The sequence below is a fragment of the Callithrix jacchus genome, chromosome 3, assembly GCF_049354715.1.
Source record: "Callithrix jacchus isolate 240 chromosome 3, calJac240_pri, whole genome shotgun sequence".
NCBI classification, from domain to species: Eukaryota; Metazoa; Chordata; class Mammalia; order Primates; family Cebidae; genus Callithrix; species Callithrix jacchus.
The window spans coordinates 98,155,335-98,180,283 of NC_133504.1; the positions used below are offsets into that span (position 1 = coordinate 98,155,335).

The following is a 24,949-nucleotide window of genomic DNA, read 5'->3' on the forward strand; positions in this document are numbered from 1 at the left end:
TTTTTAAAACAAAACCTGGGGTTTCTGGAACAAGGAATTCTGTTTTAAGACATCAGCATCCAGACTTGAGATGTGCCAGCCTCACTCACTGACACAGAATAATTCTTTGAAATTGGTCTTTTATACTTACTACATCTCTCTCAATGGCTCTGTTTCTTTGGAGAACCCTGATAGACAAAGGAGAAATCTGGATAGGGACCATTCATAGGAGCAGCAGAAGGAAGACACACAACAGTCACCAAACTAAACATGCTTCTGGGAGGCTGTAATGTGCCAAAAACTTACAAGAACCAGGTCTAGGACCCAGAAAGGGCAAACTATCTATCTGACAACAGATTAATAACCAGAATATATAAGAAGCTCAAACAACTTTAGAGGAAAAATTTTAATAATCTGTTTTGAAAATGAACAAAATCTCTGAATCTCCAAAGAGGACATAAATGCTAGCAGGTATATCTAGGAAAAGGTGCTCTACATCCAGCTGAAGATGCCAGCAGAAGAGGACTCTGTTTCCTAGGGGCCCTGGAGAAGGGACGAAGGAGGCAATTCTGGCGTCTTCTCAGCACAGTCACCGCTCTCAGATGAAGGCAGCCTGGTGATGTCATGCCGGCTTTTCAGCAACTGGACTCTTCCTGGAATTCTCCGGGGGAATTATGAATGCATCAGTCCTGATGGCCAGAAAGCAACACTGAGGGGACCTTGTGGAAGAGAGAAAAGGACAGAAAGCAACACCCTGTGAGTCCCCACTTGAAGCCAGCCCTGTCCCTGGGCTCCAGTCTGGCTCTGGCCCCTATGCTTTCCCCACCCTTTTGACCTGGAGAACTTCTGTTTCACCTTTAGGATCTGACTTAATAGTTGGGCACAGTGGCTCACTCCAGTAATCCCAGCACTTCGGGAGGCCAGGGCGGGCAGATCACGAGATCTGAAGTTTGAGACCAGCCTAACCAACATGATGAAACCCCGTCTCTATTAAAAATACCAAAAAAAAGGAAAACCTTACCTGGGCATGGTGGTGCATGCCTACAGTCCCAGCTACTCAGGAGGCTGAGGCAGGAGAATCACTTGAACCCGGAGGCAGAAGTGGCAGTGAGCCAAGACTGCAGCACGGCACTCCCACCTGGATGACCGAGCAAGACTATCTCCCCGCCAAAAAAACAAAAAAACAAGTCTGACTCAAAAAGTGCCTCTCCAGCTTTTTGAACTTTACTTACCAATCCAGGGCACCCAGGGCATATGCTGATGATGGCCAGGTCCTGTGTACTTAAACTGTTGGCTGCATGCTGCTTAGGAAGTACCTGTGAGAGCATGGGACAGACCCATCACAGGACATTCCACTGTGGACACCAGCAGGAGCCCACTGGACCCTTCATCTAAAGAAATACTAACAAATAACCAAAGCAAGTGGCTCACAGGAGCTCGAACACACCCTAAAGTCACACTGAAAACTCCTGTACTAGAAATAAAAGAAATCTGCTCCTGACATCAGCACAGGAGGGTGAAACTAGCCCAGGCAGAGCCCAAGCTCATGTGCCTGAGGACAAGGGGAGAGATGAGGTGGAGGGCCCCTCGGGGCCAGAACACAAGGAGAAGCTTGAATTCTGATTAGGAAGCATGACGGCTCCTGAGGCTTGCGGCAGGCAGTGGCTGTGCTGACAATAACACCTCAGCGCCCACCTCGAACCACCCACTTGAGGGTGAAACACTCCCTCCGGCACCCATGGCCCCACTGTCCAGAACAATATCTGCTGCGGAAGTGAGGACCACACACAACCAACACACATACCCTCCATTTTGTTAAAAATAACCCTCTGGAATGAACACACCAAAGTAACAATAGTGCTCACCTGCTCGGGTAGGAGAGAGCAGGGAATAGAGCTGAGGGGGAATGTCACTGCACCTTTACAAACTTCAAAATGTTCAAGCAACATGAGCATGTCACTTACTGTTTTAAGGTGAGTTTAACATATCAGCTTCTCAGCTGGAAGTCAGATGAGATGGAGTGCTCGGGCAGCGATCCTGGTGCCTGGAAGGAAACAAAAGGGCCCTGAGAGGTGAGCCACAGGGGCTGAGTCGGTGACTGCCCACGGACCTCGGGAGCACAGCTGACCTGTCCGGATGAAATGCTCAGGTGGAAGCAGAAGAGCCGTGATCCACAACTGAGGCTACAGAAACACTGGATAAGCAAAAAGGAGATGAGTTGTGGGGAACAGAAGGTTTTCCGTGATACAATAAATTTCCTAATCCCTCCATTTCAACTCTGGTTCACAATTGAATTCACTATAGGTTGAAGCACAGATTTGTTATAAGAATTTCAAAGGAGACAACCAGTATGCTATCAGAATAAGGCTCACGTGGGTAGATCTAGATAATGGTGGAATTCAGAATCAACACCAGATGAGACCGTCATCTCCAAGGAAACACAGTGGTGACCTTTTTCGTTATTATTTGACCTTCATGACTTGAATACAAGATGTTGTTTGAAATTTCTGAAAATGTTAAATGTTCAATTAGTTACACTGAAACAGAAATTTCTCTCAAGCAATCTGTGAATGCTACAGATCAAGATAAGAAGCTCAAAAATACTGTACCTTCATCTCAAGAGGACTCTTTAACTGTAATCTCTATCCTTGGAAAACAAGCAGTGAAGGATCAAGGATCAGCCTCAGCAGAAAAACAGGATCCACCACACCACCCCCACCTCCCCCATGAAGGGAGCACACAGGGAGGAATGCCAACAGCCTGGAGATTCAAGTCCAGGGGAAAAAAGGGGGCCAGAGAGATCTGTACTGCAAGATCTCTCTGACCGCTTTGCAGGCCCAGCGGAATGCAGTGTGGACTGCATTCTGCTGGGCCTGCAGCTCCTGACACCTGAAAGGCACTGGAAGCTCCTCGAAGGCCAAGACCTTGCTCAGGTCATTCGGTCAAGTCCTCGAAGCCTCTCTTCTCTACCTGAGGGAAGACATCTGACCAGGACACGGGAAAGGGCCCAAGAAAGCCTGTGCACCTGATTTCTTGTGGACAGTGGTGGCTGGAGGTACATACCAAACTTCGATTTCCACACGAGTGCCAAGCAGAAAAGAATGGATGTGCAGGGGCAGAGACTGGCAGAAGACCAGATGGGGGACCTGGTCATAACTTTTGAAGCTCCCCAAAGTTGAGAAACCACTGAGGAGGGGCTACTGTTCATAGTAAAAAGATGTTATGTACACAAATAACTAGAAAAATCAGACATCATATTGCTTAAACAGAACTTAAAACCGTAACACTTTCAAGGCCATTGGACTGAAAACATTCACACTGATTTCACCTTGCCTTCTGCAAGCCAATTCCTCTTGGGAAAGATAGGATTGTCCGCAGGCTGATCTTTTACCAGTATTGTAACAGAGTGCACTATAGTTTTCTTGTGCAAATCATCACAGCTTGATACCAGTGCAGTCTTACAATCAGCGAGGTGCTGCATGTCCGTGCTTCCAACGTGTGTGTTCTTTCCATCCAGGAGTTCTGAGAGTTTACCTGAGGAAGCAAGCAAAAGCACAGACACACACAAACATGGTCATGGCAGTGGCTCTTTCAGGTCTAAAATGAAAATTCTGCAAATTACAGGATGATTGATGAGCTGCGACTTTAACCTCTCCAGCTCACTTCCTCCTCAGATTTCTCAAGGAAAAGAAAAATGTCAACTCCTTAATATCTGCTACAGAGGAGATTCATTGACAAAGACGACACCCACTTTGAATGAGCTGTGCACCAAGGCCCCATGTTGGATCCTTCTTTCATTTTAAATGGCATTGCTGTCACTGGCCACACAGGATACTCCTGGAAGAGTCCACAGTATTGGTGAGCTATTTATTATCTATCATTCAGGGAAAGAAAAATAAGTGATCTTTTCTTCCGTACCTTTCTCCTGATTTTCTGAACTTTTGCAAATAGTATACATAACTTAGAGAGGAGAATAAACACAGCTATTGGTGTGCATCTGCAGGTGTCTCCTCAATGTTATCAGGCCCCAACATCACCCGTGAGGGTTCCCAGAGCAAGAAAACTCCTCCAGTGGGAGTTTCCATAGTGAACAAGAGGCTACAACATCATCAAATCCATAAATACATCAAACTTAATGCATATATCAATAGACATAGTTCGAAAACAGGCTCACTTACCCTTTCCTGGACTAAGAGTTTCCTCTGTAAAGACTTACTTATCGGTGGGGCACAGAGGCTCATGCCTGTAGTCCTATGACTTTGGGAGGCAGGTGGATGGCTTCAATTCAGGAGTTCGAGACCAGCCTGGGCAACATGGTGAAACTCTGTCTCTACCAAAAATACAAAAAATTAGGCAGGCAGGGCGGCACATACCTATGATCCCAGCTACTTGGGAAGGCTGAGATGGGAGGATTACTTGAGTGCAGGTGAGCAAGCGAGGATGCAGGTAACCAAGATTGTGGTTACCCCAGCCTGGATAATAGGGCAAGACCTTATCTGAAAAAACGAAAAGGGACTTCTTTATTGCCTTCCATTAGACGAACCTGCAGAAAACAACAGTAATAAATACTACATCTACAAGAATTATAAAGCAAACATTTTTACAAAATTTATCTTGGTTTGAGGATTCTACAACATAACATCATAGGAAGGCAAAAGGGTCACTGTCAGGCAGAGGACTCCAGTAACAACCAGGAGGACACCTATGTCTCTGGAGCAATGCTGAAGCTGTGGTTACTTCCAGTGACCAATACACCATACCCATCTAAGAAGCAGTTACGACTTACAGAATTCATGCAATTATTAAAAATCAGGAGGCTTTTATGACAGAGGAAAATACTCACAATAGAATGTTACCAGAAAGGTACATTTAGTTATCACACTGAGTATACATGCCGAGGTCAACATCTCAAGAAGAAATCTTACCAGAACGGTCATCATCATCCTGTTTCTCCAGGAAGCCAGTAGAGACATTCCATTCTCTCCCCATTCAAGGGAAAGGTCCAGTCCCAGGGACAAGGCTCTTCCACGGATCCACAACCCAAGAGGAAGCCTCAGAGGCGCAGGCTCTGGGAGTACCTGGTGGCAGCTTCAAGCCAACAGCGCACTGGAGTGCAGCACTTGAACACTGCACGTCAATTGTAGAAGGCCGCTTAGCTCAGGCAGTGGGATGGGACACAGGAATGGGTTTATTGACTTTATAACGGAGTATAAAAGTAAAAACAACTCAAATACACTCTCTTCCAGAGAACAAATTGAGGTTGTTCAACAAAATGCTGGCCCATGATGAGACCCCAGATAAACGTTAGGGGTCATCAAGTGTGAGGGCAACTAACAAGTCAGGTGACCAAGACTCAAAGACCTACAATGCCACTGGGCAGTTTTCTGGACTTCTTTAAAAAACTCCACATGCCTATAGAATATGAGGGGAGCAGTTTGGGCTAGAAAGACCTCCATGAGGACTCCACAAGGGTGAAACCAGTTAAACTGCCCTTTTCTGAGCCTCTCAGTGCTGCAGGTACTGCCCCCTGCCCCATGAGACCTAGCGAGAGGCAGCTTAAGGTGGCTTCATGTTGACCATGTGGTCACTGGCTATACAGACCAAAGGCGAGCCAGCACACCAGGCCAGGCAAGTACACAGGGCACTTGCATGAACACTCAGAAGTTTCAAAACCTGACCTTGCAGAGAACAGGTCCAGGAGGCTGCCGGGAAGTCTTCATCTTGCTGGACTCAGGCAAGTCACAGAAACGCAGGCTCTGCTGTGCCCGGGAGCGCATGGGGATAAGGGTAGAAAATTAATGCCAACTGGGTAAGGCCAGAAGATTATGACCAGGTGAGTAATGCCAGGATGTTAGTTCAGACCAGGTGGTTGAGCCCAGAGGTAAGGCTAGTGGGAAGCCAGGGGTGTAGGGAAAGGGGACAAGGACAAAGAGATTTAGCCAGATTGGTAGCCAAGGAGGGTAAGGCCATGAGGTGGAGACCAGCTGAGTAACACTAGGCAATTCACACCTGGTAAGAACAATAGGTTAGGGTCAGGTGCATAAAGTCAGGGGGCTGAGGCCAAGGGTATATAAGCCATGAGATTAATGCTAGGCATCCAAGCCCAGGCAATAAAGGTCTGGAGATGGGCCAGGTGGGGGAACAGTAAGAAGAGAAGGCAAAGGAGCTAAGGCCAAGGTCTCGGTAGGCGAGTAAAGCCAGTTAGTTACAGTTAGTTAAAGCCAGGAAAGTAAGGCTGCTGGGTGGGTTAAGATGGGGAAAGCCAGAGGCCTACACCAAGAATGGTAAGCACCATGGATTAAGAGCTATGGGGGATGGCCAGGGCGGCAGCACAACACATTACAGCAATGTAGTTTTGGGCAGGGGGATGAACCCAGGTAGGGAAGACTAGGATGTTATGGCCAGACATGAAGGCCGGTGGCTAAGGCATGATGGGTAAGGCCATGTGAGTTAGAACGAAAGCTTAAGGACAGGTGGGGATGCCAGGTTGGAAAGCTATATTGGTCATCTAGGTAAGTAAGGCCATGAGGTTAAGGCCAGGTGGGTAAGTCCAGGTAGCTAATGGGAGGTGTCTAAGTCTAGGGGTGGGGTGGGGAAGCAGTGGTAAATCTGGGGAATAAGGTCAGGGAGCTAAGTCCAGGGAAGAAAGCCTAGGGAGGTAAATTCAGTGGTTTAGACCTGATAGATAAAACCAGAAGTTTATAGACACTTGTGTAAACCAAGTGTGGAGGCCATGTGGGTCATGTATGGTTGGTGAGACTAGGCGGGAACACTAGGTGGCTAATCGAGGTTTTTAGGGCCATGGGGTTAAGATCCACAGCGTTAGGCCAGGTGGGTAAGGCTAATGGGGCATGGCCAGGACCATAAAATAAGATGGGCAAGGCCCTGGAGTAATGGCAATTGAGTAAGATCTCATGGGCAAGATCACATGGGTCTTGAACAGAGATCAAAGCCAGCAAATTGAAGCCATGTGGGTAAGAACAGGTGGATGATGGTGAGCAAGAAGTCATGGCCAGGTGGGTAAGGGCAGAACTATTAGGCCATAAAATTAAGACTCAGTGAGTATGGCCAGGGGGTTAATAAAGCCAGAAAGATAATGGCAGGTTCGGAATACCATGAGGATAAGATGATGCGATGAAGCCAATGAGCTTAGGAAGTTCTGCTGAGTGCAGTCAGGTTGTTAAAACCAGGTGTTTAGGCAGGGTGTGGTGGCTCCCACCTGTAATCCCAGCACTTTATCTGCCCCTTGGCATCCCAACCTGAGATTGGAAGTTTGAGACCAGCCTGGCCAACATGGAGAAACCCTGTCACTACAAAAAATACAAAATTAGCCAGACGTGGTGGCGCATGACTGTAATCCCAGCTACTCGGGAGAAGGCCTAGTGGGTATGAATAGGTAAACAAGGTCATGTGGGAAGGCCAGGAAAGGAAAACCAGGGATTGGGACACAGGATGTGACACCAGCTTAAGTCCAGTGGGGCTGGGATGACTGAGCAAGGGAGAATAGAGCATTGAGATTAACTGCTAAGGCCAACTGGGTAAGGCTGAGAGGTAAGATGAGTGGGGTGATTCGGGTTGGTAAGGACAGGACATCCAGTACAGTAAGGGCAGGTGAGTATGCTAGATGCATAAGGCCAGGAGATTCATACTGGATGACTAAGGCCAGGAGGTTCATAAGGCAGGTGGGTAAATCTAAGTTACCAAATCATGGAGTTAGGACTGATCAGGAAGCCAAGCAATTGAAAAGGCTGGGTAAAGCTAGGACCGGGGTTGGGGCTGGGCCATGGGGTTGGGGATAAAGCTGGGGATGTGGGGGGAGCTGGGATATGGAGTTGGGGGTAAAGCTAGGGCTGGAGCTGGGCCTAGACCTGGGACATGGAGTTGAGGGTAACGCTATGGGAAAAGGGCAGGGTGGTGATAGTACCAGGGGACAAAACCAAGGGAGGTAAACTCAGGGGCTTAAAGCCTGGGGAAACTAGGTGGCTATTACAGGTTTTTAAGGCCATGAGGCTAAGACCCATAGGGTTATGTCAGCTGGGGACGGTGAATGGGTCATTTTACAGCCAGGGCTGTAAAATGAGGTGGGTAAGGCTACAAGGCAAGTGCAGGGAAGCAGTGGCAGGAGCTTCATAAGGCAGGTGGGTAAATCTTAGTGGTAAAATCAGCTGAGTCTGATGGGAGATTGAGGCCAGGAAATTACAACCAGGTGAGTAAGAACATGTGGACAATGGCAGGAAGTTATGGCCGGTCCAGTAAGGTCAGGATTTTTAGCCAAAGTCATGAAGACTGAGAGAGTAGGGCAAGGAGGTTAATAAGGCCAGATGGATAATGAAGTTCGTCATACCATGAGGACAAAATAAGATGACAAATGCAAACAGGTCAATAAGGTTGGCTGAGTCTGGCCAGGTTGTTAAAACCAGGTATCTAAATCCAGCTCAATAAAGGACTATTTCAGTAACCCCAGGCTGTGAAATCAACAGGAAAAACACCCATTAGGATTAAGGGCAAGTCGCCAAGTCAGTCAAATTGTGACCTGAGGCAAATATTATGTGGGTAACACAGTGTAGGGAAGGTGAGGAGGTAAAGGCCAGCTCAATAAAGGAGGGGGTTAACACCAGTAGGGTATGTAGCCAACAAATTAAGTCATGCTGGGTGAGGCCAGGCAGCTGAAGATACTGGGTGAGTATGGCCATAAAGTGAATGACATGGTTAACTAAGTTAGCTAAACGATGAGGTTAACACTGGATCAGGAAACGAAGCTATTTAAAAGGCCAGGTGGCTAATACCAGTAAGTTAAAGCCTCCCTGAATACAGCCAGGTGACTAACTTGAAGTGGGTAATGCCATGAGGTTAAAGGTAGGCAGATTAATACAGGAGGATAAGGCCATGAGACTAAGAATGAAAGTTACTAAGCTATTTTGCTCATCTAGGTTGGTGAAGCCATGATGTGAAGGCCAGATAGATAACTCCAGGTGACAAGTGCAAGGTGTCTAAGTCCAGGGGTCAGTGGTAAACCTAGGGAATAAGGGCAGGGGTATTAGTCTAGGAGAGTAAACCTAGGGAGGTAAATCCAGGGGTTAAGTCCTGGTAGATTAAACCAGAAGATTAAGGACAGTTTTGTAAACCAACATGAAGGCCATTTGGGTCATTTATGTTTGGTAAGACCAGGAGGGGAAACATGCCGGATAACCATGCTTGTTGAAGCCGTGGGGTTAAGGCTGATAGGTTAGGTCTGGTGAGGAAAACTAATGGGGTCCGGTCAGGGTGGTAAAATGAGGGGGACAAAGCCAGACAGTAAAGGCAGGGGACTGAGGCTTCATGGGCAAGATCAGGTGGGTCATGACCAGAGATTTAGGCCAGCAAATTAAATCCAGATGGGTAAGAACAGGCGACTAAAGGTGGGTGGGGACTTGTGGCCAGGTGTGTAACACTGGGACATTTAGGCCATTAAATTAAGTCTAGGTGAGTAAGGCCAGGAGGTCAATCAGGTCAGATGGTTCTTTTCAGGCTCCTAATATCATGTGGACAACCTAGGGTGATGAAGTCATGGTGATTAGTTAAGTTTGACTGAGTGAGGCCAGGTTGTTAAAACCAGATATATAAATCCAGCTGAATAAACGACTGTTTAGGTAACACGAGGCTGGTAAATTAATGGCAGAAACATCCAGGAGAATTAAGGCCAAGTCAACAAGCCAGCCAAATAATGACAGGAGGCTAATACTAGGTGGGTAAGACAGTGAAGGGAAGGCAAGGAGGTTAAGGCAAGCTGAATAAAACTAGGTGCGTGACACCAGATGGACATGAGGCCAGCAGATTAAGTCATGCTGTCTGAGATCAGGCAGGTGAATATGGCTTGTGAATATGGGCCTAAAATTAATCAGGTCGGGTACAGAAGGCCTAATGGGTAAGGCCAGATAAATAAGGCCACATGGGAAGGTCAATAGGTGAGGGCTGGGAAAGTAAGCCCAAGGGTCAGGACACTAAGTGCCACTAAGTTAAGGCCAATGGGGCTGGGAGATGTAAGACCACAAATTGGGACTAATTTTGAAGACCAAATATGTAAAGCCTGGGTAGAATAAATCAGTTGGGTGATTCGGGTTGGTAAGGACATGAAGTTAAAGCCAATAGGGTAAGACCAGGTGGCTAAGCCACATACATAAGGCCAGCAGATTAATGCTGAATGAGTAATGTCAGGAGGTTAATAAAGTCTGGTGAGTAAGGTCAGGTTGTTAAAACCACGCATTTACACTCAGCTGAAGAAAAGACTATTTGAGTATCCCCAAGCCGGTGAATTAATGGAGACGTTCCCAATAGGATAAATGCCAACTTGCCAAATCAGCTAAAGAATGACAGGAAGCTAATACTAGGTGGGCAAGACACTGCAGGGAAGGCAAGGAGGTGAAGGCCTGCTGAATAAAACCAAGTAGTCAACACCAGATGGGTATGAGGCCAGCAAATTAAATAATGTTATACTGGCTGAGGCCAGGCAGGTGAATATGGCAGATGAGTATGGCTGTCAAGTCAGTAAGGTCGGATGCAGAGGGCCTACTAGGTAAGGACAGTAGTTGAACAAGGCCAAGTGGGTACGGCCAAGAAAAATACTACCAAGTGGGAAGGACAATAGGTGAAGGCAAGGAAAGTAATGTCAGGGTCTGGGGCAGCAGATAGTGACTCACAACTGGGGTAGGTGAAATCAGCTGGGTAATTCTGGTTGGTAAGTACATGACGTTAAGGTCAAGTAGAATAAGGCCAGGTAGGTAAGCCAGATGCACAAGGTCAGGGGATTTATACAAAATGAGTAAGGCCAGGAGGTTCATAAGGCAGGTGGATAAACTAGGTTGGCAAAACCATGAGGTTAAGGCTGAGTCAGGAAGGCAAACTATTTAAATAGCAAGATGGGTAAAATTAGTAAATTTAAAACTCCCTGAATACAACTAGGTGGCTGAGTTTAAATGGGTAAAGGTAAGAGGTTACAGCTAGGTCCATTAGACCAGAAGGTTAAGGCCACGTGAGTGAGAAGGAAACATTAAGTCCAGGTAGGTAAGCTAACTTGATAATTCTGGACGGTAAGGCCAAGCCAGGTGGGTAAAGCAAGGTGTCTGTGTCTGTGTGTTTGTTGGGGTGGGGGGGGCGGCTATCTAAGGAATAAGTGAAAGGGGAAATTCTAGGGGAGTGAACCTAGAAAGATAAATCCAAGGGGCTAAGGCCTGGTATATACAACTAGAAGATTAAGGTCAGGAGATTCATTCTGGATAAGTCAGGCCAGGAGGTTCATTAAGTCAGGTGAGTAAATCTAAGTTGGCAAAAACATGAGGTTAAGACCAGGTTAGGAAGCCAAGGGATTGGACTGTCTGGGTGGCTTAGGCCAGGAAGTTAAGGCATTTCAAATTGAGCTAGGTGGTTAATTCCAACTGGCTAATTCCAAGAGCTTAATACTAGGCAGTATTATGGGAAAGGGGCAGGGGAAATGATAAAAGCAAAGGAGAAAACCGAGGGAGGTAAATCCAGGGGGGCTTAAGACCTGTTAGATAAAACCAGATGGCTAAGGACAGTTGCCTAAGCCAAGTGTAGAGGTTATATGGGTCACATAGGATCAAGAAGACTAGTTGGGAAAACTATGTGGTTAATTCAGGTTGTCAAGGCCATGAGGTTCAAGCCCATTAGGTTAGGCCAGGCAGGGAAGGTTAATGGGGCCTGGCCAGGACTGTAACATGAGGTGGATAAGGCTAGGGGCATGGAGTTGGCAGTGGGGCTGGGCAGGGCCGGGACTGGGACATGGAGTTGGGGGTAAAGCTGGGGCTGGGGTTAAAGCTGGGGCTGGGGCTGGCACTGGGGCTGGGCCATGAAGTTGGGGGTAAAGCTATGGAAAAAGGGCAGGGTGATGATAACACCAGGGGACAAACCCTAGGGAGGTAAACCCAGGGGCTTATGGCCTGTTAGCTAAAACCAAAGGCTAAGGATAATTGTGAAAAATGTGGAGGCCATGTGGGTCACATATGATCAGTTAGACTAGCTGGAAAACTGGCTGGCTGATCAAGGTTTTTAAGGCCATGAAGTTAAGACCCATAGGGTCAGCCCAGCTGGGGAAGTTTAATAGGCTCTGGCCAGGGCTGGAAAATGAGGTGGGTAAGGCAAGAAGGCAAGGGCAGGGGAGCAGTGGCAGCAGGTGGGTAAATCTTAGTGGGTAAAATCAGCTGGGTCTTGATGGGAGATTGAGGCCACAGAATTACAACTAGGTGAGTAAGGACACGTGGACAATGGTGGGAGGTTATGTCCAGTTGGGTAAGGACATAATTTTTGGGCAGTCATAAAGACTGGACAAGTAGGTCCAGGAGTTAATAAGGCCATATGGAGAATGTCAAGTTTGTGGCACCATGAGGAGAAAATAAAGTGATGAAGGAAATCAGATGAGTGAGGTTGGCTGAGTTCGGCCAGGTTATTAAAACCAGGTGTCCAAATGCAGCTCAATGAAAGACTATTTCAGCAACCCCAGGCTGTGAAATCAACAGGGAAAATACCCAGTAGGATTAAGGAGAAGTTGCCAAGCCAGTCAAATGATGACCTGAGGCAAATACTAGGTGGGTAAGACTGGGGAAGGGAGGAGGTAATGGCCAGCTGAATAAACCAGGTGGTAAACATCAGTAGTGTATGAAGCAAGCAGATTAAGTCATGTTGGCTGAGGGGAGGCAGCTGAAGAAACTGAGGGAGTATGGCCTTAAGCTTAATAATGACATGGTTAACCAAAGGTTAAGGACAGCTGCATATACCAAGTGTGAAGGCCATGTTTGGTAAGACTAGGTGGGAAAACTTGGCAGCTAATCCAATTTGTTAAGGCTGTAAGGTTAAAGCCCGTAAGGTTAAGCCAGGTGACTGAGGCTAAGCGGGTCTCACCAGAGAGGGGAGTAAAACCAGGGCATAAGGACAGGGATGTAAGGCCTTATGAGTAAGAGAAGATGGGTCTTCTTGGCAGATTGAGGGCAGCAAATTAAAGCCAGGTGGGTGAGAGTAAGTGGATGATGGTGGGAACTTATGGCCAGTGGGTAAGGCTGGGACTTTTAGGCCAGGAAATTCAGCCTGGGTCAGTAAGGCCAGGAGTTTCATAGGGCCATGTGAATTAAGCTTGTTTAACAATGCCATGAATATACAGTGGTTAAGGCAGTGAGGTTAATAAGGTCTGCTGAGTAAGGGAAGGTTGTTACAACCAGGTGTGTGCATCAGCTGAATAAAAGACACCGGGCCAGTTCATCAAGGGAGCACAGCCAAGAATATTAAAGCCAAGTCAGTCCTCCGGCTACTTAATGACAGGAGATGAATACTGTGTGGGCAAGAGCAAAATGGTGAGAGAGGCGCCAGGAGGTGCAGACTAGCTGGATAAAGCTAGGCGATTAAACCCAGATGGGTATGAGGCCAGCAGATTAAGTCATGCTGGTTGGGGCCAGGCAGGTGAATGTGGCAGGTGAGTAAGTATATAAGTTTAATTAAGGCCAGGTGGTTAAGTCCTAGTGACTGAGGCCAGGTGGGTAAGACCAGGTGGGAAAGGGCAATAGGAGACCGCCAGAAGAGCGAAACCAGGGGAACACCCAGTGACTAATGACACCAGCTCAAGGCCAGTGGGGCGGAGGCAGGTGAGCAAGACCAGATTGAGAATAATTGTGAAGGCCAACTGGTTAAGCTTGTTAGTTGCGTAATTGGCTTCGTAAGGACATGAGGCTAATGCCAGTAGGGTAAGGCCAGGTTACCAGGTATTTAAGCCAGATGCATAAGTCTTGCAAAGTAATACTGGGTGATTACTGGCAGGATGTTAATGAAGCAGTTGTGTAAGTCTAGGATGGTAAAACCATGAGGTTAAACCAGGTCAGGAAGCCAAGCAATTTAAAAGGCCAGGGGGTAAGTTAAAGCCCACTAATATATAAAGGGAGGTGGGCAACTCCTGTTGGGTAACCCTAAGAGGCTACAGCTAGGCAGACTAGGTCAGGAGGTTAAGGCCATGTGAGTTAGAATGAAAGGTTAAGACCAGGTGGGAAGGCCAGGTAGGTGGTGTGAGTTGGTATTCTAGGTTGAAAAGGCCATGAGGTTAAGGTCAAATGGGTGAATCTAGATGGGTAATACAAGGTGTATGAGTCCGGTGGGAAGTTGTTGGGGGTGGGGAGGTAAATCCAGGGAATCAGGGTAGGGGCATAAATCCTGGGAAGTCAACCTGTGGGGGTAATTTCAGGGGTGTAAGGCCAGGAGTATATGGCCTGGTAGATAAAACCACAAAGTTAAGGACCAAGTGTGAAGGCCATGTAGGTAACATGGTGGGTAAGACTAATGTTAACCTACAGTCTTTAAGACTGGGTAGGAAAACTAGATTGTTAATACAAGTTCTTAGGCCATGAGGTTAAGGCTTTTAGGTTTAGGTGGGGAAGGCTAATAGGATCTGGCCAGGGCCTAAGATGACCTGAGTTAAGGCCACGAGTAAGGGTCAGAGGAGTAAGGCCCCATGGGCAAGACTAGAGAAGGAAGCCAGCAACATAAAGCCAGGTGGGTAACTACAAGTGGATAATGACAGGAACTTCTGGCCATCTGGGTAAGGCCAGGACCTTTAGGCCAGGAAATTAAGACTGAGTAAGTAAGGCTGGAGTTTAGTAAGGACAGATAGATAATGCCATGTTCATAATACCATGAGGACAAGATAAGGTGATGAAGGCAATGAGCTCGATAAGTTAAAACCAGGTGTTTAAATCTAGCTGAAGAAAAGACTATTTGGGTAAACCCAGGCCAGGATATCAATGGGGGAACCACCCAGTAGGATGAAGCGCAAGTTACAAAACCAGCCAAACAACCTGAGGTTATCACTAGGTGGGTACGACAGTGAAGGGAAGGCCAGGGGGTGAAGACCAGCTGAATAAAACCAGGTGCTGAACACCAGAAGGGTATACTGCCAGAAGATTAAGTCATGCTGGCTGGCTGATGCCAGGCAGTTCAATATATCAGGAGAGTTTGGTTATAAGGCTAATGAGGTCAGGTGAAGAAGACATGGTGGCTCAGGCCAGGAGATGAACAAGGCCAAGTGAGTAAGACCAGGTCAATAAGGCCATGTGGTAACATCAAAGGTAAATGCTGTGAAAGAGGACAAAAGATAATGACAGTAAGGCTGGGAGAGGTGTTTAAGAGTAACTGTGGGCAGGACCCAGTGGCTCATACTTGTAATACCAGCACTTCGGGAGGTGAGCAGATTGCTTGAGGTCAGGCTATCGAGACTGGGCTGCCCAACACGGTGAAACTCCGTCTCTACTAGACATGCAAAAATTAGCCATAAATAGTGCTACACACCTGTAATCCCAGCTACTTTGGAGACTGAGACATAAGAATAACTTCAATACAGGAAGGGGAGGTTTCAGTGACCTGAGGTCGTGCCACTGCACTCCAGTCTAGGGAGTTTCCCAAAAGAAACAACAACTGCGAAGGTAACAGGGTAAGGCTTGGTTGGTAAGATCGGTCAGGCTACTCTGGATGGTAAGGACATGATGGGTAAAGGCCAGGCGTGTAAGCCAGGTGCATAAGTTCAGGGGATTACTACTGAATGGGTAAGGCCAGGAGGTTCATAAGGCATTTGGGTGAATCCAAGTTGGTTAAAAACGGAGGTTAAGACCAGATCAGGAAGCCAAGTGATTAAACAGGCTGGGTGGGTGACACTGGTAAGCTAAGGCCTCCTTAACAGAGCTACTAGGTGGCTACCTTCACTGGATGTATCCCCCAGATAAGAGGTTAAAACTAGGCAAATTAGGTCTGGCTGTTAAGGCTATGTGAGTTAGAATGAAATGTTAAGGCCAGGTGGGAATGTCAGGTTAGTAAGCTATCTTGGTCATCCAGGTTGGTGAGGCCATGCGGTTAAGGCCAAGTGGGTAAGTTCCAGTCGCTCATGCAAGGTGTCTTAAGTCCAAGGATTGGGGAGGAATGGGAAATCCAGAGAACAGAAGCAGGGGGATACATCCAGAGAGGTACACCTAGGAGCTAAATCCGTGGTTTAAGTCCCGGTAGATGAAATCAGAAGGCTAAGGACAATTGTGTTAACCAAGCGTGAAGGCCATATAGGTCATGTATGGTTGTAAGACCACGTGGAAAAGCTAGGTGGCCGATCCAGGTTGTTAAAGCCATGAGGTTAAGGCCCATAGGGATTAGGCCAGGTGGGGAAGCTAATGGGGTACATCCGTGGCCAAAGAATGAGGTGGGTAAGGCCTGGGATTAACGGCAGTCCAGTTAAGGCCTCATAGGTGACATCACTGGGTCTTGACCAGAGATCGAGTTCAGAAAATTGAAGCCAGGTGGGCAAGAACAGGTGGATAATGGTGAGCAGGAATTTATAGCCAAATAGATAAGGGAAAGAGTTTTAGACCAGGAAATTAAGACTTATCAGAATGTCCAGGAGGTTAATAAAGCAAGATCGGTAAACACCAGGTTCCTAATATCTGGAAAGGGAGATACTGTGATGAAGCCAAGGAGCTTGGGAAATTCTGCTGACTGCAGTGAGGTAGTTAAAACCAGGTGTTTAGCTCCAGCTAAGAAAAAAAAAAAAAAAAAGACTATTCCCAGGCTGGAAAATCAATGAGAAAATCATACAGTAAGATTAAGCACAATTCTCCAAGCTAGGCAAATGATGACCCGAGGCTAACATTAGGTGGGCAAGAAGGGTGGGGAAGGCAACAAGGAAGGTGAAGGCCAGCAGAATAAAACTAGGTGGTAAACAGCTAAGTATGATGCCACATCTTGCTGGTTACATCTTGCTGGTTAAGGCCAAGCATGTGAAGAGGGCAGGTGAGTATGGCCCTAAGTTTAAGTCTAATGAGGTCAGATTAAGAAGACCTCCTGGATAAGGTTGGCTAAATACAGCCAATGGGAGGGCCACCAGGTAGAGACCAGGAAAGGAAAGCCAAAGGCTGGGACACAGCAGAATGACACCAGGTTGAGGCCAGTAGGGCTGGGACACTTGAGGAAGACTAAACCTTGAGACTAGTTGTGAAGGCCAACTGGGTAAGCTGAAGACGTACAATCAGGTGGGCGATTCTGATGGGTAAGGATGGGTCATTGACAGCACACAGGTAAGGTAAGGTCGGTGTGCTAGGTGCATGAGGCCTAGAGATTTATACTGTACCCAGCAAGATTAAGGGCAAGTCACCAAGTCACTCAAATGAAGACTGGAGGAAAATGCTAGGGGGGTAAGACAGTGCAGGGAAGGTGAGGAGGTGAACACTGGCTGGATAAAACTAGGTGGGGTAAGGCCAGGGAAGGTAGGTAAATCTAAGTTGGCAAAAGTGTGAGGTTAAGACCAGGTCAAAAAGCCAAGTGACTGAAAACTGAATGGCTTAGGCCAGTAAGTAAAGCCCTTCCTGGATAGAGCTAGGTGGCTAACTCCACCTAGGTAATGCCAAGACATGAATACTGGGTCAAGAGGTTAAGGCCATGTGCGTTAGAATAAAAGGTGAGGACAGATGGGAAGGCCAGATTAGTAGACTATGTTTGTCATCCAGGTTGAAAAAGATCATGAGGTTAAGGCCAGCTCAGTAATGCAAGATGTCTAATTATGTGGGTGGGGCTGGGGCTAGAGCTGGGCTTGAGACAGTCGGGGACTCGGCCTGAGGCAGAGGCTTCAGTTAGGCTAGGGCTTGGCTGGGGCTTCACTGGGACTTGGGCTGGGGATTAGTCTGGAGCATGGAGTTGGGTGTAGAGGGAGGGAAGAAGTGGAGGGATGTGATAAACCCAGGGGAGAAAACCTAAGGAAGTAAATCCAGAACTTAAGGCCTGTTAGATTAAAAAATAGTAACAATAAAAGTAACTTGGGACAATTTCATAAACTAAGGATGAAAACTATGTGGGTCACCTATGATCAGAAAGAGTTGGGATCTAGCAGGCTAATGCAGGTTTTTAAGGTTTACATGCAGCATCCTCTGAGGGAGGGATGTGCTCCCAGTGTAAGGACAAGTTCCTGGATGCCCTCTTCCTGGATGACGATGATAGGTACCAATCCTACTATGCCACCTGCTGCTCTATAGGGACAGTACTCCTCTACAAAAACCCAGATTGCACCCAATGCTACTGCTCCATCTACTGGTTCGGAGGCATGCTGCTCCTCTGCAAAAACCCCGATTGCACCTAACTATACTGCTCCAGAGGCACGCTGCTCCTCTGTGACAACCACAATTTCACCAGATGCTACTGCTCCATCTGCTGCTCCAGAGTGAGGCTGCTCCTCTGCGAAAACCCTGATTGCACTTGATGCTACTGCTTAATGAAAAACTATTTCAGTAACACCAGGCTCTGAAATCAATAGGTAAAACCCCCAGTGGGATGAAGGGCAAGTCATCAAGCCAGTCATATGAAGACTGAGGCAAATACTAAGTGGGTAAGACAATGCAGGGAAGGCGAGGTAGTAAACACTGGCTGGATAAAACCAGGTGGTAAACACCAGGTAAGTATGAGGGCAGCAGATTTCATCTTTCTGGCAAAGGCCAAGCATGAAGAGAGGGCAGCTGAGTATGGCCCTAAGTTTAATGAGGTCACGTGAAGAAGGCCTACTGGATAAGGTTAGGTAAATACAGCCACAGGTGAAGATCAGGAAAGAAAAGTCAGAAGCAGGAACAGAGCAGAATGGCACCAGGTTTAGGCCAGTAGGGCTGTGATGCTTGTGGAATACCAGAAGCCTGAGACTAATCGTGAAGGTGACTGGGTAAGCTGGGGAGGTAGGATCAGTTGGGAGATTTGGGTTGATAAGAATGGGTCATTCACAGCACACAGGTAAGGTCAGTTGAGTGTGCTAGGTCCTTTACACCAGGAGATTCATACTGGATGAGTAAGGCCAGGGCAGATGGATAAATCTAAGTTAACAATACCGTGAGGTTAACACTGGGCCAAAAATCAAGTGATCAAAAACTCGGGGTGGCTTAGGCCAGTAGGTTAAGGCCTTCCTGAATAGAGCTAGGTAGCTAACTCCACCTGGATACAAACTAGGCAGACTACCTCAGGAGGATAAGACCATGTTAGTTAGAATGAAAGGTTGAAGACAGGTGGGCAGGTCAGATTGGTAATCTATGTTGATCAGCGAGGTTGGGAAGGTCATGAGGGTAAGGCCAGGTCGGTAATACAAGATGTCTGATTTTGGAGCTGGGGCTGGTTCAGAGGCTGTGGCTGGAGCTGGAGCAGGCGCTGAAGCTGGGGCTGGGGCTGGGGCTGGGGCTGGGCTTCGACTGGGCAGGGGCTGTGGCTGAGGCTATCAGGGGCTGGACTGGAACACAAGCTGTGGCTGGGGTTTGGCTGGGGATTTGGCAAGGGCTTAGGCTGAAGATCGGCCTGGGGTATGAACTAGGGGGTAGAGAGAGGGACAAAGGGCAGGAGGATGATAAAACCAAGGGAGAAAAGCTAGGGAGGTAAAACTAAGTCTTTAAGTCCTGTTAGATTAAAAAAAATAATGTAAAAAAACAGGATACTCTCATAAACCAAGTATGGGGGCAGCCAAGTGGGTCACATATGAACAGTAAGACTAGTCAAGAAATCTAGCAGACTAGACTACATTGTTTAGGCCATGGAGGTTAAGACCCATATGGATAGGTCAGGTAGGAAAGGCTAATGGGGTCTGGCCAGGGTGGTAAGATAAGGTGGACAAGAGCAGGGAGTATGGGCAGTAGAGCAACGGCAGGAGCTTCATAAGGCGGGTAAATTATCTTAGCAGGTAAAATCATCTGGGTCTTGAGGGGATATTGAGACCAGCAAATTACAAACTGGTGAGTAAGAACAATTGGAAATTGGCAGGAAGTTATGGACCGTCAAGTACAGTCAGGACTTTTAGGCAAAGTCATAAAGACTGGACAAGAAGGGGCCAGGAGGTGAATGAGGCCCAAAATTATTAGGGATAATTTCAAATTGGTCATACCATGAGGCCACCATACACTAAGGTGATGAAGGCAATCTGTTTCCTGAGATCATCTGAGTTTGGCCAGGTTATTAAAACCAGGTGCCAAGAGTCAGCTCAATGAAAAACAATTTCAGTAACCCCTAGCTGTGAAATCTATATGGCAAACCTCCACTAGAATTAAGGGTAAGTGGCCAAGCCAGTTAAATGAAGACCGGGGATACATACTAGGTGGGTAAGACAGTGAAGGGAATACAAGAAAGTAAAGGCCTGCTGGATAAAATGAGGTGGTAAACAGCAGATATGAACGAGCCCAGGAGATGACCTCTTACTAGCTAAGGCCAGCCAAGCATGTCAAGAGGGAAGGCAAGTATGGCCCTCAATTTGATTAGTTCAGCTGAAGAAGGCTTACTGGATAAGGTCAGATAAATACAGCCACCAAGAAGTCCACCAGGTGAAGACCGTGAAAGGAAAGCCAAAGGCCAGGACAGAGAATGACACCAGATTAAGGCCAGTAGGGCTGTGACACTTGAGGAAGACTAGGAGCTTGAGACTAATTGTGAAGGCCAACTGGGTCCGCTGGGGAGGTACAATCACCTGGGGTTCGGGATGGTAAGGATGGGTCAGTGAGGACACACATAGAAGACCAGGTGAGTGTGCTGGTGCATGAGACCAGGAGATTCATACTGGATAAGTAAGGCCAGGGCAGGGAGGCAAATCTAAGTTGGCAAAACCATGAGTTTTAGACTGGGTAAAAAAGCCTAGTGATAGAAAACTCCGCATGGCTTAGGACAGTAAATTAGGGCCTTACTTAATAGAGCTAGGTGGCTAATTCCACCTGGGAAATACAGAGACATTAATACTAAACAGACTACGTCAGGAGGTTAAGGCTATGGGAGTTAGAATGAAAGGTTGGCGACAGATGGGAAGGCCAGGTTGGTAGGCCATGTTGGTCATCCAAGTTGGAAGGGTCATGAGGTTAATGTTAGCTTGCTAATACAAGATATCTAATTATGGGGCTGAGGCCTGGGCTGGGGCTAGGGCTGGGCTAGAGCTGGTGCTGTGGCTTGGACTAGGGCTGGGGATTAGTCTGATGCATGGAGTTGGAGGTAAAGAAAGGGGAAAACAGCAGGGGGATGATAAAACCTAGGGAGATAAATCCAGGTCGTCAAAGCCTATTAGATTAAATAATAATAATAAATAAAACTTAAGACAGTTTCAATAAATGAGGGTGGCAGCCATGTGGGTCACATATGATTAGGAAGACTAGTCAGGAAATCTAGCTGGCTAATCCAAGTTCTTAAGGCCGTTGGTTTAAGGCCCATAGGGTTAGGTCTGGTGGGAAAGGCTAATGGGATCTGGCCAGGGTTGTAGCATGAGGTGGACAAGGCCAGGGGACAAGGGCAGAAGAATAATGGCAGGAGCTTCATAAGGCAGGTGGGTCAATCTTATAAGGTAAAATCAGATGGGTCTTGACAGGCAACTGAGGCCAGCAAATTACAAACAGGTGAGTAAGAACACGTGGAGAATGGTGGGAGTTATGTCCAGAGGAGTATGACCAGGATTTGTAGGCAAAGTCATAAAGGCTGGATGAGAAGGGCCAGGAGTTTACTAAGGCCAGATGGATAAAAGTTTGTCATACCATAAGGATACAATAAGGTGATGAATGCCATCAGATTAATAAGGTCAGCTTAGTTCGGCCAGGTTGTTAAAACCAAGTGTCTAAATCCATCTCAATAAAGGACGATTTTGATAACCCCAGACTGTGAAGTCAACAGGGAACACCCAGTAGGATAGAGGGCAAGTCACCAAGCCAGTCAAATACTAGGTGAGTAAGACAATGTAGGGAAGGTGAGGAGGTAAAGGCCAGCTCAGTAAACCAGGGGGTAAACACCAGTAGGGTACAAAGCTATGGGATTAAAGTAATTGACTCCAGGAGGCTAACGTAATGTTTCCAAGTCCAGGGGTGGGGGAGCAGTAGTAAATCCAGAGAGTAAAGGCAGTGGGATAAGTCCAGAGAAATAAACCTAGGAAGGTAAATTGACTGGTTTAAGGCCTGGTAGATAAAACCAGAAGGCTAGGGACAGTTGTGTTAACAAAGTGTGAAGACCAGGTGGATAATCTGTGGTTGATAAGACTAGGTGGGAAAGCTACGTGGCTAATCCAGATTGTTAGGGTGTGACAACAAGCCCCATGAGGTTGGGCCTGGTGGCGAAGGCTAATGGGGTATGGTCAGGTCCCTAAAATGAGATGGATGAGGCCAGAGAGTAACAGCAGCTGAATAAAGCCTTATACACAAGATCATGTGGGTCTTCACCAGAGATTGAGTCCAGCAAATTAAAGCCAGGTGGGTAATAACAGGTGGATAATGGTGAGTGTGAAGTTATGGCCAGGTAGGTAAGAGAATGGCCAGCAGGTTTAAAAAGCCAGATACATAATGCTAGGTTCGTAATCCCATGAGGATAAGGTGATGAAGCCAATGAGCTTCGGAAGTTCTTCTGAGTGTAGTCAGGTTGTTAAAACCAAGTGTTTAATTCCAGCTTAATAAAAGACTATTCCAGGCTAGGGAAGCACCCCGTTGGACTAAGGGCAATTCTCCAAACTACCCAAATGATGACCACCCAAGGCTAATATTAGATGGGCAAGACAGTGCAGGCAAGGTGACTAAGTGAAGGCCAGCAGAATAAAACTAGGTGGTGAACACCAGGTAAGTATGAGGCCAGCAGATTAAGTCTTCCCGGCTAAGGCAAATCATGTGAAGAGAGCAGGTGACTAGAGCCCCAAGGTTGCTGAGGTTGGGTGGGGAAGGCCTAGTGGGTAAATTCAGGTAAATGTGACCACCAGAAAGACCACCATTAGAAGTCCAGGAAAGAAAAGCCAATGGCTGGGACAGAGGATAATGACACCAGCTTAAGGCCAGTAGTGGGGACAGGTAAGGAAGACCAAACCATTGAGATTAACTGTGAAGACCAACTGGGTAAGACTGGGGAGTTAAGATAGGCTGGGTGATTCAGGTTGGCAAGCATGTTAAGGTCACTTGGGTAAGGTGAGGACGGTGGGCCAGGTGCATAAGGCCAGGCAATTCATACTAGATGAGTAAGGCCAAAAGATTCATTAAGGCAGATGGGTAAATCTAAGTTGGAAAAACCATGAGGTTAAAACCAGGTCAGAAAGCCACGGAACTGAAAGGTCCAGGTAGCTTGGACCAGTAACTTAAGGCCTACCTGAAGAGGTGGCTAACTCCACCTGGGTAATGCCAAGAAGTTAATACTAGTCAGACTAAGTGAGGAGGTTAAGGCCATGTGAGTTAGAATGAAAGGTTAAGGACAGGTGGGAATGCCAGGTTGGTAAACTATGTTGGTCATCCAGGTTGGGAAGGCCATGAGGTTAAGGCCAGATGGGTAATGCAAGATATCTAATTATGGGGCTGGAGCTGGGACACACAGTTGGGGGTAAAGCTGAGGCAGGGGCTGGGGCTTGGTTTTAGCTAAAACCAAAAGACTAAAAACAATTGCAAAAACCAAGTGGAGGCCATGTGTGTCACACATGGGGCTAAAGTTGGGGGTAAAGCTGGGCCTGAGGCATGGAGTTGGGGATCAAGCTGGGGCTGGGGCATGAAGTTGGGGGTCAAGCTGGGGCTGGGACTATGGCTGGGGCTGGAGCATGGGTATGGAGTTGGGAGTACAGCTATGGAAACAGGGCAGGGTGATGAAAACATCAGGGTGACAAAACCTAGGGAGGTAAACACAGGGGCTTATGGCCTGTTAGCTAAAACTAAAGGCTAGAGACAGTTGCAAAACCAAGTATGCAGACCATGTAGGTCACCTATGATGAGTTACACTAGCTGGCTAATCAAGGTTATTAAGGCAATGAAGTTAAGACCCATAGGGTCTGCCCAGCTGAGGAAGGTGAATAGGCTCTGGCCAGGGCTGGAAGATGAGGTGGGTAAGGCAAGAAGGCAAGGGCCACGGAGCAGTGGCAGGAGCTATATAAGGCAGGTGGGTAAATCTTAGTGAGTAAAATCAGCTGGGTCTGATGGGAGATTGATGCCATAGAATTACAAGCAGGTGAGTAAGAACAGGTGGACAATGACAGGAAGTTATGACCAATCCGGTAAAGCCAGGATTTTTAAGCAAAGTCATGAAGACCGGGCGAGTAGGGCAAGGAGGTTAATAAGGCCACATGGATAATGTCAAGTTTATCATACCATGAGGATAAAAAAAGGTAATGAATGCAAACATGTTAATATGGTTGTTAAAACCAGGTATGTAAATCCAGCTCAATAAATGACTATTTCAGTAACCAAAGGCTATTAAAACAACAGGGAAAACACCCAGTATGATTAAGGGCCTGGGCCTGGGAAATGGAGTTAGGATTTGGCCTGGGCCTCAGCCAGGGCTGGGGCTGGGGCTGGGACATGAAGTTGGGGGTAAACGGCTGGGGCCGGGGCTATAACTAGGGCTGGGACATGAAGCTGGGGGTAAAGCTCTGACTGGGGTTCAGCCTGGGCCTGAGCCATGGAGTTGGGGGTAAACCTAGGGCTGGGGCTGGGACTAGGACATGGATTAAGGGGTAAACTTCGGGTCGGGATGGGGCTGGGCCTGGGGCTGGGCCATGGAGTTGGGGGTAAAACTGGGGTTGGGGATGGGACATAGAGTTGGGGATAACGCTGGGGATGAGGCTGGAACTGGGATATTGAAGTGGGGACAAAGCTGGGGATGGGGCTGGAGCTAGGATATGGAGTTAGGGGTAAAGCTAGGGCTGAGGCAGGAGCTGGGACTGGGCGTAGGCCTCAGACATGGAGTTGCAGATAAAGCTACAGGAACAAGGCAGGGTGGTGATGACACCAGGGGACAAAACCAAGGGAAGTAAACACAGGGGTTTAAACCCTGTTAGATAACACTAGAAGGCTAAGGACCATTGTGAAAACAAACTGTGGAGGCCATGTGGGTCATATATGATCATTAAGAGGTGGGACAACAAGGTGGCTAATACACGTTTTTAAGGCTATGAGGTTAAGACCCACAGGGTTATATGACCTGGGGAAGGCAAATTGGGTCAGGCAAGGGCTGTAAAATGAGGTGA

At 47.3% G+C, this 24,949-nt stretch overlaps 1 long non-coding RNA gene across 7 annotated transcripts; it reads right to left on the reverse strand.

The window, feature by feature from the left end:
* Positions 1–213: 213 nt before the first annotated feature.
* Positions 214–5,513, reverse strand: LOC103791933 (uncharacterized). 7 transcript variants are annotated; one of them, XR_008480140.2, is made up of 7 exons: positions 2,589–5,513; positions 2,352–2,486; positions 2,108–2,173; positions 1,944–2,023; positions 1,212–1,295; positions 835–966; positions 215–698 (listed from the first exon to the last, which is right to left on the reverse strand). It is a non-coding gene; the product is annotated as an uncharacterized LOC103791933 (long non-coding RNA). The 7 variants fall into 7 exon arrangements; XR_013533426.1 differs by lacking the exon at positions 835–966 and having other exon boundaries at positions 218–698; positions 1,001–1,295; positions 2,589–4,475; positions 4,905–5,513; XR_013533425.1 differs by lacking the exon at positions 835–966 and having other exon boundaries at positions 218–698; positions 1,001–1,295; positions 2,589–4,309; positions 4,396–5,513.
* Positions 5,514–24,949: the final 19,436 nt, after the last annotated feature.